Below are 16,479 nucleotides of genomic sequence, written 5' to 3'. Positions count from 1 at the left end.
CTCAACTCCTTGGGACAGGACTGATTAACAACAACAGGATAGATTTGGGGGAGTGAAGTAAGGAAGGGGTTAGATCTCCTTGGTAAAATCCTAGGTGTTCAGTAAGAACCTGGGATGGAAAAGGAGGCAGATTATGTCTAGACAGTTGGCCCCAATCAACCTCACAAAGACCCTGCCTTTGACCCTGTCATGGTAGGAATTGAAGAATGCTTCTTGAATACTCAGGATGAGATGACAATAGTGCAGGGATTCACACAGAGACCCAGGCTGCCCACTGCTGATGTGGCCCAGGAGCCCATGTGTCCAGCAAACTCAAGCTGGGGGAGAAAGAGCCCCCTCTGGGATCTTACAGACAGACCTTAGGACTGTGCAGCAGTGGTCTGTAGGACCAAAGATGAGAATTAGGATGGAGGATGGCTCAGCAGATGCCAACACAAGGACTCCATATCCCTGATCATGCCACTCAAGCCATGGCACAGAGAAAGCCCCAGGGCTGACATCCAGTCCTAGGCAAGCATGTGGAAACCCTAAATTAATTAAAATCAAATTTGTACTTCATTGTGGAATAGGGTCTCATACTAGAAATTAACCAGAGTTACAGGAAATAAAAAGAGCTGAATTTCTTGCACACCTGAGTTTGTGAACTTGGATTAGTACCTGCTGCACCTTGACTGCATGGGAAATCAACTTTTGAAAACATACCTATTTTCAGGGTTCTTTTGGGGTTTGTTTTACTATTTGCCCCATCAGGCACAGAAAGTATGCCTGTTGTTTCCAAGGGTCAGATTAATAATAGGCTGTATTGACTGAACGAGATATTATGACAGTGGGAGTCCCTAAATGCTCCAGGGACTTTTAAGGGAAAACCCTTTGGAAACCCAAAGGGGTATTAACATTTTCTTGTCATGTCTAACATCTGGGAAAATTTTGCATGCCAGGACAATGTCTGTGAGGCACCCACACACTTGAAGAAAACTGTATTTTCTCTCTCTCTATTTGGGAGACTATTAATTTTACAAATATTCATTGCCCTTCTGTGATAGAGTATTCTATTTCCCTACCCTGTTCACATCAGGCTTGGCCATATGACTTGCTCTGACAAAGAAATCTGAGAGAAGCAATGTGCGACACAAGAAAATATTTCCTATGTCCACTTCTTTTTTGAGCATCAATGTTCTAGATTTTAGGACATTGATGGCAAAAATAATTTCAACTCTTCACCTCTCCCTTCATAATGTGATTTTGTAGCAACTTCCGTCAAAGGCGGAGTTCCTCTTTCCTAGAATTTGAGCTGGCCCATGATATGATTTGGCCAACAGGATATGGTAGAAGCAATGATGTGCTATTTCATAATCTAATTTGCAGGATGGCTTCACTCAATGTCTTGGAACCTGGATACTGTCATGTGAGCAACCCTGGCTTAGCCTGTTGAAGAATAAGGACGAAGAGCTAGGGGACCACAGACAAGATGTCCCAGCAAGATGCCTAGGATAAGACCATCCTAGACCAGGTCAACCACCTATTGCAGGTCAACCACCTATTGCAATTCAACCATCAAACATGTGAGGGAGGGCTTCCTAGGTGGCGCAGTGGTTGGGAGTCTGCCTGCCAATGCGGAGGACATGAGTTCGATCCCTGCTCCAGGAAGATCGATACATGCCGTGGAGCAACTAAGCCCGTGTGCCAAAAAAATAAATAAATAAATAAAAACATGATATAAAAAAAAAAAAAAAAAAACATGTGAGGGAACCAAGCTGAGATCAACTAAGCCTAACCTAGATCAGCAGAACGGACCAGCAGGCATGTAGACTCAGCAAGAAGCATAAATAGCACATTAATGTGTCCAGAGATAACTAGTGCACAGATCAGTCAGCTTGCACCTAAGGGTGTAAAGGATGTGGAACAAAGCTACAGCCAGCATACAAATGGCATGAAGTATTATATGAACAAGAAACTAACCTTTCTTGATTGTAAGCCACTGAGATACAAGGTCTGCTTGTTACCCAGAATAGCCTAGACCATGAAGACTAATACATCAATCAACGTTCCTAACCATACTTCCTCCACTTCTATTTCCCCCTGCCCCCTGGTTGATTTCTATGCTTTCCATTCCATAGAAATTGGGTTTGCACATATTCTTTATGATATCAGTATCTAGCTGCTTCTTATGTTGTTATTAATTCTGAATTTTTCCTGACTTTAGACCTTAAGATCTATCTCTTTCTCTTGTATTCTAAGATCCCTGGGCCACAAGACTGGATTTTACCAAATTGGAAATTTGTGTACTTTGTTTAGTGATGAGTTTGCAAGACCAAGGCCAAAGTCATACTTTTGGGGGCCATCTGCACATTACTTTTAAAATTCACTTACTTTTATTTTGATTCACAAGAGCATTTAAAGTGTAGTGTCAAACAACCAACAAACCATGACTTTTATTCTACTTTTCAAGGAGCTGTAAAATTGCTACTGAGGAAAATTTGAAAGAGCCCATTCATCTTTTCTAGGGAAATATAGGTGCCATCAGAGCACTGCATAAGATTCTTTATTTATACCATCCAGAACATGCTTAGACATTCAGCCAGTGAAGAGTAGAAGAAATAGGAAATTTTAAAAGAAATTGCCACCCCATTATATTTATTAATGTAGAGTATCATTATTGCTTTGGAAGATCTGCTGTGATCAAACATTTTTCTCACTAGCTAGAGAAAAGAGTCTATCCTCTTCTGAGTTCCCCAACTCAGGAGAGATTAGATGCAAGGTTACCGAGGAGATCCTAGTACTCAGAAGAACAAGGTCAAACACAGAGATGTACCTGGTTAGAAACCATTGCTGACTGGAGCGCTGATGCACTGCTGATGGGAGTGAAAACTGGTCTAACCACTTGGGAAAACTGACACTATCCATGAAAGTTCAACATTTGCATCCCCTATAACTCAGCAACCCTATTCCTCGGTATATATGCAATAGAAAGCATACGTATCTTTACCAAAAGAGTATAATAGAATATTTATAGCAGCATTATTCATAATAGTGCCAAATTGGAAACTACCCAAATTCCCAACAGAAGTAGAATGGAAAATAAAGTTGTGGTATATTCATACAATAGAATATTATCCAGCAATGAACATGAACAGTCTACAACTACATGCACAGCACCATGAATCTACTTCACAGGTATAATGTTGTGGGAAAAAAACTCAGATGCAAAGGAGTTTATACTGTACGAGTCCATTTTATGAAGTTTAAACACAAGCAAAATTAATGTACAGTACGAGAAGTTGGGCTATGTGTTACTTTTAGGGAGTGGTGACTTGGAAGGGGCACGAGGAGGGCTTTTGGTGCTGGTAATGTCCTGTTTCCTGATCTGGGCGTGGATAACATGCAAGGGTTCACTTCTGAGAGTTCTTCCAGCTATACCCTTATGTTTTACGCATTCCTCTGTGTTCACATTATCTTTCATTAGAGTTAAGGGGAAAAAGAAAACAAAATTACTGGCACTCTTTTTTCTCTTGGTTATATCCCATGATCTTCTCAACTACCCCTATTATAATGTCTTATAGCATGACTGACCTCTCTTCATTGTATTTGCTCCAGCTAAAATTTTATATTCTTTTGTGGGTTTACCTTGCGCATGCCAAGAACAGTGCTTGGAACACAGTTAATATTCGATAAATATTTTTCAAGGGAATGAATGGGTGAATGAATGGACATCTATGTTCCCATAATACCACAAGGTTAGGGACTGTGTCTGGTTTTGTTTGCCAATGAACCACATGTCTGGCACAATGCCTGGTACATAGTGGGCCCTCAGTATATCTTTTATTTTAAAAGACAGGAAGGGAGGGAGGAATGGACGGACCAGAGGAAAAACTTGGTTTCCGCAGTGGAGAGGAGGCAACTTACAGGTCCATAGTATGATATTTCTACCATCCTAATCATGGATACCTCATGGTGAATTTATGATTTTTTTCTGTTAACTTTTTTGCTAATATTTTGTAGTCATCAAACTCTCAGTTGGAGAACAATGGCTAGATAATTCTCAGATCCGAGTAGTGGGCCTTGAGCCAAATGAGTTGGATCTCTCCCCAACCTGCTGACAGTCCCTCTGAGGATAAGCATGGCCATTGGGTCTGCATACCGCCCTACAACATAGGCTGTATTAAGCACGAATAATTACAAACTGCATTAAGGTAATGGCTAATATTATTAGGTGCTGGTGTCCCAGGCACCACACTAAAAAATCCTTTACATCCTCATGAAAGCACCAGTAGAGAGTTGCCAGTATCATTCCCATTTCAGAGATGCTAAAGCTAAGCACTTGCCTGAGCTTTAGAGCTAACTTGAATTGGAATCTTCATTTGAACCCAAAGGTCTTAATACACTGAGCATGCCCGCCCATTAAAAAATAGCCAATATTCACCAAGCTAAGTCCTTTAATAATGACGACGGGCCTGTTCTAAGTGCCTACATACCCCCTACATCACCATTCACCACTGAGCAGATGAGTAACAGAGACACCAAGCTTCAGGTATGTTGTTCCAAGGTTGTCCAACATGAAGATGGGGAGGCAGCCCAGCTCCACACTGCAGTCCTAGTCACCAAGGCATGCTGCTTCTTACACACTCTGTCATTGGATCCAGTGCTTCCCAAACTTCAGCCTACCTGGGAAGCACGTGGGGTGGAGGAGGGCTTGTTATACACATTTGAGGACCCCGACCCTAGAGCCTGGGATTCAGCAGGTGTGGGGTGGAATCAAGAATCTTCACTTTGAGCAGGCGCCCAGGTTTTCGGATGTTGCCCATCCGGGAACTGCACTTCGAGGGGAGGTCATTTTATCCTCGAAGCACCCCTCTGAGAAAGATGCTATCACCTCCCTGTGTTCCAGGGTGGCCTAAAGGTTACATTATCTGCAATGCATGGCATGCTGCAGGTGTCAGTTAATGAATCTTGAATGAAGCAGTGAAGTGATTTGCACACGATCATGTAGCTTAATGACACCATAAGAATCAAATTTCTCTGTCATTCCAGAGACAACGCTTGTAGGACTCTCCAGGTTGCTTTTTAAGAATATACCTCTCACATATTAGACCAGCAAGCCATCCAAGGAGCCAAGGTTCAGGTGTTCTCCATCTCCCACAAAATCTAGAATAGCTTCCTGCATATAAAAAGCACCCAGGGATTATTTGCTAAATTGAACTGAAGTTAGAACATGGTATTCTCCCCACTCTTCTCCCTAGAGTAATGATTCAGTAATTTGTTAGATGAGGAAGTACTTGCTTGTTGTTTTCTTCAAGTGCCTGGTCCTTTCTCTCATCTATCACAATTTAGGTTGTTTGCCACGGTGTGTTTCTGTGTATACTATAACCGACAGCACTTATTTTTTTTTCATTTAGACTAACCCTGGAGGGTTAGAGAAAAATGCATAACGGTTTCTTGTTCATTCCTGTTTAATTTGCACAATATACTAATGTGATCAATATCTAGTTCGACTTTCATCGTTAGTAGCAATGAAACATTGCCATCTAATTATGTTTCCTTACAGTAAGTAAAAGCATTTAATAACACTTCATTTTGATCACCCTCATGTGTGAAATGTAGATAGTTTTGGAAAATGGAAAGAAATCAAGGCATTGAGGTAGGAAATGGAGCCCCACCATCACAGGAGCTTGCGTTCATACAGAACTCAGAAAGTTTTAGGGCCTCTGCATCACTTGGAAATGGAGCTGAGCCTCTGGTGTTCTAAATAATGTGTCTACAGAAAAGAGAGTTTTGTACATTCTGTATCCCAAATGGATGCCACCATCTTCCCTGTCTTCCTTTACTTGGCCTAACTTTCCTACCTGATGTTCCTATTCCCATCCCTGGTACCATCATTCTCCCAGGGCAAAGGGCTGTGGAATTTGTCCCACCCTCAAGTCCCTTCCTTCTCGCTCACCTTCACATCCCATCAACTGCCCCATCCTCAAGCTACACTACGTCTGTAGCTGGCTCTGTTGGTGAGCTCCCAGACCCATGGGAGTCCCTCTCACCAGCTCCCCTTGTCTGTCAACCAGCCTCGCTTTGCTTCCAATGGTTCATACCTGAGGTCTGCTTCAGAGAGCTGCCCTGAGACTACTGGAACTCTTTACTCCCGATGCTTGGGGGTTCATATCACCCTGGGGTGGCCCACAGCCAGGGAGAGACCAGGGCAGAAGGATGAAAGCCCAGTTTCTTACCTTCAAACAAAACAAACTCTGCAGGGATGTTTATGCCCCAGGGCTCCTCGCGGGACGAGGCCGAGGCTGGGGCTCACCCTGAAGACTCACCCTCACTTGTCTCTTCTCCTTCCCTGTCCTGCTTCCCTCACCTTCTCACTGGTTTCTACTGAGAGCAGCGCCTCACTAAACTACCTTCCCATGGCCCCTCACCGCAGGGTCTGCTTCCGGAGGACCCGGCCCAGGACAGTCTTACCTGAGTGTCCACCTTTCCACTCTCAAAGCTAACACCTCAGTTCACTATCTATTGTATAAGCACTGGGGTTGCCATCTCAGCTCATGACTCTTCCTCTTCACCTACTGTTCCGCATCCTCCTAACGTACACCCCTGAGCACATTGTTTCTTTGATGAAAATCCAGCAATTGTTCCTCATTTCCTGTGGAATTAAGGACAAACTCCTTAGCCTGAAAGTTAAAGCCCTCCACACCACGACTCCAATCTACCAGTTGTTAATCCCCACAGATAAACCCCTGAGATCCTACAGAACTCGACCGTGACAACCCCCCACCCCAATTTCCCAGCCCCCTCCTTTGCTCAGAGCTGTTATGTCCATCTGAAACGTCCTCTCATTTTATCCAAGTAACAAAATCCTGCCTGTCAATCAAGTCCGTCTCAAGTGCCTTTCCTCTTACGAATACTTTATTGATCCTCCTTTTTATTAGTTTCCTATTGCTGTCACAACAAATTACTGCAAACTTAATGGCTTAGAATGACACACATTGATTATCTCACAGTTCTGTAGGTAAGAAATCTAGGCAGGCTTGCCTCTGTCCTCAGCTAAAGATTCACAAGGACGAAGTCAAGGTGTTGACCAGCTGGGCTCTTACCTGGAGGTTCTTGGGGGAAAATCTACTATAAAACTCCTTTGGGTTGTTAGCAGAATTCAATTCCTTGTTGTTATAGTACTGAGATCCCTGGCCTTTCTGTTGTCAAAGCCAGTCTTTGTCAATCTTAGGTTCTCTTTGACGTCCCCTTCTGTCACATCCCCTCTGCCTCCAACTGAGAAAGTTCTCTGCTCCTAATGGATCATGTGGTTAGATTGAGCCCACCCAGATAATCCCGGAGAATCTCCCCAACTCAAGGTCCATAACCTTAATCACATCTGCATAGTCCCTTTTGCCAGGGAACATAACATATTCACAGGTTCCATGGTTTATAGTGTGAACATATTTGCAGGGGCTATTCTGCTAGCCAACCTCCCCCATAAAAATTGTCTCTTCTCACTCTGAAATCCTATAGCCCTTTCTATCTCCCTTATGATAATTTTTCTCACATATAAAGCAGGAATAGCTAACTTACTCCAATTGTGCTTACCAGGTCCTCTTCTAAGCACTTTACATATATTGACACACTTAATCTTTATAACACACTTTGAGGTCAGTACTATTACTATCTCCGTTTTACAGATGAGGAAACAAGGGACATAGGGAGACTCATAAGCTGACAAATGGTAGAATCTGGCATGGCAAAGCTGACATGTGGGTGCTAAGCCAATTTTCCTTCCCATGCCGTAGGAAGACTTGATTTCCAACTGCCCCTGCATCAAGGCAGGGCCATGTGACTGATTCTGGCCACTGGAATGTGGGCCAAAGTGGTGAGGGCCACTTTTCCAATCTGGCCTTTCCGATATGTGGCATGCTTTTCTCTGCTCTCTCTCTCTTTCTCTCTGGCTGGAAGCAAATGACCCCAAGAAGGCAGAGCCACACCGTGAAGAGCCTGGGCCTCTGAATCACCTTTTGCGGGGAGCGGGGGAAGCAGCAGGAAGTCCTCCTGACTCACCCTGGGCAGTGGCACATGAGTTAAGTCACATTGTATCATGTCACTGGGATTTCAGGGCTCTTTGTTACAGCAGCTAATACCACTTACTTTGATGAATACACCAAATTTCAAGCCTAGGGAATCTGGTACTAGAGTCTATGCCCTTAACAGAAATGTATATCTTCTCCCTTCCTTTTCTGAATAATAATCCCTCTGGGATTGTTAGATGAATCCAACATTCATGGAGATAATATAAGCCTGGTATAATGTGTTCACAGCATACGTTATCCTGTGGTGACTCAGATACTCCTGTTCTGAGTCTGGGAGGCTGGGGTCTTGTGTTACTCCCTTTCCACTTCCTCCCATACTTATGAACTGTTTAATACACAGGCAACAAACATTTGCTGAATTAAATGTAGAAGATGGGTTTTTTTTAACAAATTAATTATATAAAATATATTTTGGAGAAAATATTCAGTGTACTTGAAAAAATTAATCACTTGCAAATTTTCAGAGAGCATCCTATTAACAGAATGTGCACAAGCTAAAGGGCTCTTACTTATTTGTTTGTACCTGCCAGGCAGTACCTCCTTGTAAGAAATTTATCAGGAAGAAACTTAGGTTACATTGGAAATACCAAAATACAGTAAAGACCTGTGAAAGAGTGTTTTACTTAATGATAAATGTGGTTATTTTACAAGTTCAGTGTCCTTTCCAAGCAGTGAAATAAAGAAGGTCACTTTTTCTAACACTCAGGGTCATGACGTAGGGGGAACCCTTTTATCTCCACCGTAACAGCATTAAAATAGAACAATTATACACATTTCACTTTGGATTTTTCATCAGTTTACACATAATCTGGTGAGATTTGTTTGGCAGGAAAACCAGCAGAGAAGAGTGGGATGACTGAAATAAACAATCCCACTCTAATTCCCTGGCTTAAAACTTCAGATTCTCAGGAGGACCAAGGAATGGACATAAAACCAAAGAAACAAAAAATGCAAACTGTTTGCTTATTACAATACCAAATGCCAGAAGTCTGGCATAAATATATCCTGGAGTGGCCTCAAAGTAATATGCTTTTAAAATGATTCTAAATGATTCTAAAAACTCTAAAATTCATAAATCCCATCTTTTGTTCCATCTACCTGGCCAACCCATTTGCTATTGTCCTAGAATATAAAGTCCTTTCTCATATACATTTATGAAGTAGACATTTGCATATATCCTCGTACCTATGGATATATTTATACATTAAATTTTATATTCATAAATATACATGTGATCTTTCAAATCTGTGAATATATTTCTCTTTTAAATGCTTATATTTATGACTGTATATGTTATAATTTGGGTTGCCAAAGTGTAAATAATCTATAGTGAAGATGAATGCTCTGCTTCCAGTGCCCATCTCCCCCAACCCCCCACCCCCGAGTTCCAGACCCAAATTCACTGTGCAACAGACCTCTCCCCAAGTCTTCTATAGCATGTAAGACTCTGATAGCCCCAGGACTTCCTAGGTGGTGCAGTGGTTAAGAATTCGCCTGCCAATGCAGGGGACACGGGTTCCATCCCTGCTCCAGGAAGATCCCACATGCTGCGGAGCAACTAAGCTCGTGTGCCACAACTACTGAAGCCTGCATGCCTAGAGCCCATGCTCCACAACAAGAGAAGCCACCAAAATGAGGAGCCCACACACCACAATGAAGAGTAGCCCCTGCTCACCACAACTAGAGAAAGCCCGTGTGCAGCAAAGAAGACCCAATGCAGCCAATAAATAAATAAATTTATATTAAAAAAAAAAAACTCTCACAGCCCCAGATCAATTTCATCATTTTCTCTCCAAAATGCACTCTTCTAAGGATAGTCCTGATCTCGCTGACAGTGTTATCATCACCCAGTAGCCTGATTTAAACAAGAAATCTAGGAGTTTTACTCCATTCCCCCCTTTCTCCCACGCTCGAACCAGTTGCCACAGCCTGTAGATCTGACCTCAGAAATGTTTCCTTAAACTCATCATTCATCCCTCTAAAAACTGCTTATTGAGTGTGTACCAGGTCCCTTGTGTTTATGTGCAGATTACATTGTAATGAGAGAAGCCAGAAAATAAACTAGAAGGAAGGAAGGAAGGGAGGGAGGGAGGGAAGGAGGAAGGAAAGGAGCTGAAATGTATTCAGAGAAATGCTATGAAGAAAATTAAACAGTGATGTGATGGAACATGATGACATAAGATAAGCTCTATGTCAGAAAGGAAAGAGAAGAAAGGTCTCCTGAATAGATGACATTTGAGCTGAGATTGGAAGGATAAAAAAAGGCGGCCGAGGGGCAGCCAGTAGGAGAGTGTTCTCTGCACAGGATACAGCCAGCCAGTGCAAAGCTCAGAGGAGGATGTTGCCCGGTGAGTTTAGGGAACAGGAAAACGAGTGCTGATGGAGGACGATGACTAAGGGTGCCGAGAGAGGCACAGGATGACACCAGCGAGAAGGGCGGAGTCAGCTCTTGGAGAACCTTCAATTCTCTTTCCTACCAGGTGAATCTATTAGAGAGTTTTAAGCAGGGAACAATATGGTCTGGATTATGGTTTTTCAAGAATGACCCTGGCTGCCCTCTGAATAACGCAGCCACTAATCTATACAGTACTCTGTTTCTGTGGATTTGCCTTATCTGGGAAATAGAAGTGAGAAAGGGAGAAAGCTGGAGGCTATCAGCATCATCAAGGCAGGAAAGGCATCAGCTTGGACTAGAATTTGTGCAGCAGATGTAGTGAAGCATTGCCAGGTTCGCAACGTTCCTGTGTGGAGAACTGAGTGTACTTGCTAACGGAATTGCTGTCTGTGCATGTACTGGGGTGGGGATTGAGTGTGTACAGAGAGGAGAAGGAGAATCAAAGATGACTCTTTTATGTTGGGCTGAGCAAATGCTTTCTCTCCCATGGCCCCTGCTTTAGTTAAGATTCCCTATATCTCCAGCCTGGAAGAAACTGCAGTTCTGTCCTGATCTTCATTTTTTTCCTGTCTCCCATTCTCCCCACCCAATTCTCTTCAAAATTACCCTCTATATTATCCCGTAAATCTCAGAATCATTTCCCTTAAAAATGGATCAGTCATGCTCCGATTAGGAAACAAGAATGCACACTAAGTATTGTCCGAGGGGATTTAATAAAGGGAACTTTATATTCAAAGCACAAAGGAGACACAGAGATAAAATCAGATATTAGCAATTTCAACGCCATTATCAGTTCTAGGGTTGAGACAATCTAGATCATGAATATGTGAAAGATGCAGTTACTATCCCAAAGGCTGGAATAAACAGAGGGAAAAGTAGGGATCCCAGAACCTAAGAGCTTAGAGAGGCTCCTATAAATATCCTAGATTCCAGCCTTATTATTCCCTGAACCTATTGTGTTTTTTGGAACCTAGTCACCTTTGCACATGCCATTTAAGCTGGAATTTCACTTCCCCTGCACAGGAAATAGTTCTGGAAAGCCACTCTCGATTTCTCCAAGCAGAGTAAATCACACTCTCTTCTTTGACAGCCTTGTGCTTCCAAAGCTCTATGTCAACATGTATCATATTGCATTGTCATGTATCTGTTTACAGAGCTGGCTCCTCCACAGGACTACGAATTTCCTGCAGGCAAGAATTATTTTCTGAAGACTTCTCAGTACATCTCCAAAGATGCTGGTTGAACTGATAGTAGCCCACAGACAAGCCAGGAGATCCACAAAGGTATTTAGATGATTTTTGATGTTCAGGCTACAGTGAAAGATTAAATACTACCCACCTCATCCACAGAATAGGATACAGAATGGTGGTCATTTTACAGGTATGACATCTAGTTTTTGTGCCATAAAAAACCCACTTTGTGGTTAGCTCAGCACTCTGTGTGTCGACGGTTTCAGCTGGGCTCAGAGGGGTGGCTCTTCTGGCCTCACTAGGCTCGCCCACACGTCTCTGGTCAGCTGTGGGTGGGCAAGAAGCTGCTAGTCTAGGATAGCCTGTCTCTGTTCCATGTGACCCCTCACCTCCAGCAGGCTGGCCAGGGCACAGATACTGGGCACAGCTCAAGACCACTGCAGGGCTAGGCTTACACTGGTTCACCATCACTTCTGCCGCAATCTATTGGCCAAAGCAAATCACAAGGGCAGACAAAACTCAAGAAGTGGGGAAACGACCCCATCTTTTGGTGGGAGGAGATTCAGTGCTGACAATGGTGTGCCCGTTCTACGTCTTAGCCTCAAAGGGCCTTGCACACTCCTGCTCTCTTTCTTGAGGCCTTACCACGAGAGAAAGCCTGTGTTGACCTGTGGGAGAGATTAACACGTGGAAAAGAGTCCTGCTGAGACCATCCTACACTAGTCTACACTCTGCTAACTCTCACATGCGAAGGAGAGTGCAGCAAGGACCAGCAGGGTTGCCCCCCAACCCACAGCAAAGCACAGACACATGAGTGAGCTGAGCCAAGACCACAAGGGCAATCATAAACCCTTATTTTCAGTTTTGGGGTGGTTTGTTACGCGTTGGTAGCTAACTGATAGAGAACTTATTACCAGCCTGCCAGCATGAGTGAGCTGAGCCAAGACCACAAGGGCAATCATAAACCCTTATTTTCAGTTTTGGGGTGGTTTGTTACGCATTGGTAGCTAACTGATAGAGAACTTATTACCAGCCTGCCAAAACACTAATATCAACCTTGTTCTAAAGTAATCTTTCAGTTGCTGTTGTTTTTAATGTATTGCCAACAGTATTTCCTGGAGTTTCTCATCAATACACAGTCTCTCTCTTTCTTTCTCATTCTTCCAATGTCCAGTGGCAAGTTTTTGCCTTTGTGCTTCTTGAAAGGGGAATGTATATAGGCCACAGCTCGGGTGAACTATGTCACCTATTTTTCAGCAAAATCAATGGGCAGGGCACAGCCTCCACATTCAGACAGACCCAGAATCAATCCTGGTTCTGACACCAGCTGGTAGTATATCTTTGGGCAAGTTTCTTTACCTGTAAAATGAAAATGATGCAAACCTAGGACCCCCACACAAAGCTGTCCAGGTTGTGTATTGTGCAAATCCAAATATCACCAACTGTTGTTCTTCAGAACACGATCTTCACGGCTAGATATGGCAGACCCATGTTTCGGGGGTAAATAAGAGATGCCTTATACACAGCAGGCATTTACAAGTTAAGCTCGCCTTCCTTCTGTCTCCCAACTTCCAGACATACTATTAACCCTGGGACAACGAGCACGCCACACTTTAACCCTAGGGGGTTGGCACGCTATGGCCCCTGGGTCACATCTGGCCTATTTTGTGTTTTATAAATAAAATGTCATTTGAATACAGCCATACCCATGTCTATGGCTGCTTCTGCTGTACAGTGACAGAGACAAGTAGTTAGAGCAACCTATACAGCCCAACAAAGCCTAAAAGACTCATGATCTGGCTGGCCTTTAGAGAAAAAGCTTGCTGGCCCTTTAGAGAAAAAGCTTGCTGACCCCAGCAATGACCTCCGGTACCTCAAATTTCTGTTGCACATAAAAAGCACCTGGAAATCTTGTTTAAGATACAGATTCTTGGGTCCCGCCTGCCAGAGATTCTGAATCAATACGTCCAGGTGAGGTCTGAGAAGCTGCGCTTCTAACAAGCACCTGAGTGATGCTGATGCTGCCAGCTTGCGGACCACACTTTAAGTAGTGCTGCGCTAACCATCTGAGGTAGCTTAATTGTGTTAAATCCTTATGATTTAAATGGCGAGGTATTAGCACATTGAAAACTCATACAAACTGAAGCCACTTTGTGAAAAACTCAAAAAGTCTCAGGAACTGAGCAATTAACAACTGCAAGCCACTTGAAGTACGAGCTTCCTTATGGATAATTCATGTTTATTCACAGAAGGAAAAAGTTAATCTGGGCCAGAGACAGTAACCACCAGCCAAAGTAGGAAATCTAAACACAAAGACAAAATAAAGAATGTAAAGTAGGCTTTAATTATTAGCCTGTGCACAAAATGAAAAATCCATCTCAAGGTTAAATTAGAAGGTTTAGCTTCTCCTAATTGTGCCATTTGTCCAATTCTCTCTAAAATATCTAATAATGGTGCACTAAGTGACAACTACATACTCCATGGCTCAAAATAACTTATATTTTCCCCCACTAATAACAACTGCAGATGCTTGCCTGGCAGTCCTCAAGCTTCCAGACTGATGGATAAGGGAGCAGCTTACTTAAGATGTACCAGGTCAGATCTGTTGTGGACGAATGAATGATATTTGAAAACCATTGTATAATGCATCTTCATACATTATTATAATTAAGCTGGTTGTTAATAGCCTACCCTTCCTTGATTCCTAATGTAATTTCCTTCAATGATTTCTTTCTTCTATCCATCTTTCTACTTCAGTGCTTAAAATAAAAAAGAGCAAATCACTTCCTTTTAAAATTGCATAATGTACCCTCATTTTATCTTGCTCATGTAGATCATACCCCTTTTATTAGTAGGAAAATGACCTGAATACTATTTTGAGTCGATTTTAAATATGGAATAAGCCTCAAAGAGCAAGAGGCTCTTAAAAGGCTACGGGAGAATGTACGGTCACTTCCGTGTCCAGCCCAAAGCATACATTTAAAAGTGAATGCTAGTTTCTGTGATGTGAGAACTTAGAGGGGTGACCTGAAACAGAAATCCCACAAACTCCATGTGCAGACTCAAAGATTTATGAAGTCCTATAACTAAACATGCACCCACACACTCTAACGGAATTGTCCTTAGATCTCATAATGTGCTCCTGAAATAAATTCCCATGCCAACTGGAGTATTAAAATAAAGAAGTGGAGAAAAACCTGGTTCACATCCTGGTTCTCTTTATTTTATATTTTTATTTTTAAATATTTATTTATTTATTTGGCTGCATGCAAGATGCCACATGCAGGATCTAGTTCCCTGACCAGGGACCAAACCCAGGCCCCCTGCTTTGGGAGCATGGCGCCTTACCCACTGGACCACCAGGGAAGTCCCTACATCCTGGTTCTACCTCTCCCTTTCTTCCCTCCTTTCTCCCCTCCTTCCTTCTCTTCCCTCTTTCTCTGGCTGCAAGTCCTTGAGTAGCTTTCCTAATATACTAGCTCTTTGACTTTTAAAACAGACTGAAAATTCCTACCTCACAAATTTCACAGGTTCTATTGGGATTGAGGTTTGACTGAAACCATTGTCTGAAATTTTAGTCTTTCCTTTCTGCTTTTCTATATTTCCCAAATTTTCTACAGCAGACATTCATTTCCAGAATACACTTGAGAGGCAATACACAACTTAGTATTTAGAAGTGTGGACCTCTTTAGAGTGCCTGGGTTCACACTCTGCTCCACTCCTTACTAGTTATGTGACATTAGGCTAATAACTAATCCATCCATGCCTTAATTTGCCAATCTGTAAAATGGGAATATAAGAAGTATCCTACCTCATTGGATTTTTTGAGGTTCAAATGAATTAAACTTAGTGAAAAGCTCATGGAAAATACTCAGTAGGTGTTCATCATCACCATAATCACGTTGGTTACTTTAGGTGATTATAGGACAGGGTGCTACTCATTTAATCCTCTTTTCTTACTGGTTCTGCCTCCTGGACATTCTCGTTTATATTCTTCTCATGATGCAAATGGTGTGGCTTGGTGGGTGATCCAGCTTTCAGGGCTCACCTCCCAAATAAATACTTGTCCCTGAATGTTTGTCTCAGGGTCTGCTTCTGGGAGATCTCAGACTGAGACAGATTTAATGCAGAGAATGCTAAATTGAAGGAAACACGGATAAAACTAAAATTCATAGCAGACTACCCAGGAAGTAGGAGACAGTTCAATGGAATGAAACAAACATCACTTAACTCTGAAAAGCAGGACTTGAAGGCAAGAATGAGGTTGTTCAATAAGTCCCTGTGTGCAAGGAAAGGTGGGGGTGGTGTTGATTTTGATGTTATCAGAGGTTGTGGGATGCAAGCTAGCCACCAGAGAACACAGCAAGTAGGAATATCATCAGGACTTCTCTTGGAGCACACTTGGTACTATTGTCCATTTAAAAAAAAAAAAAAGCAGGCTATGTGAATAGGGAATTCACACAAGCAGACTGAGACGAGTTCATCTGTAGAAGTCATGAGAAACACATAAATTTATCATAAATTTAAATGCCTCTACAAACAAATGTCTGATTATTTTTCTGGCAGTATTGAAATTTACAGAACCAGACTGACCCTTTTAGTGAAAACAACTTAAAATGCTAACTAAAATATAAATAACATATTTTTAAATGCAAGCATGAGTGGGTGAGAAAGTGTGGAATTCTCAGAGGCCAAACACTGACTGGGAGCAGGAATCCAGACAGGCCAGCAGAGAGTCAAGGCCAGCTTCAGGCTGGGGGTGTTTGCAAGTCCAAGGAAACTTGAGAGCTGGTGGCTTTCACAGCCTGATTTGGGGGTATGGCTGGGATCA

The sequence above is a fragment of the Hippopotamus amphibius genome, chromosome 12, assembly GCF_030028045.1.
Source record: "Hippopotamus amphibius kiboko isolate mHipAmp2 chromosome 12, mHipAmp2.hap2, whole genome shotgun sequence".
NCBI classification, from domain to species: Eukaryota; Metazoa; Chordata; class Mammalia; order Artiodactyla; family Hippopotamidae; genus Hippopotamus; species Hippopotamus amphibius.
Note: the sequence above shows the minus strand (reverse complement) of the source record.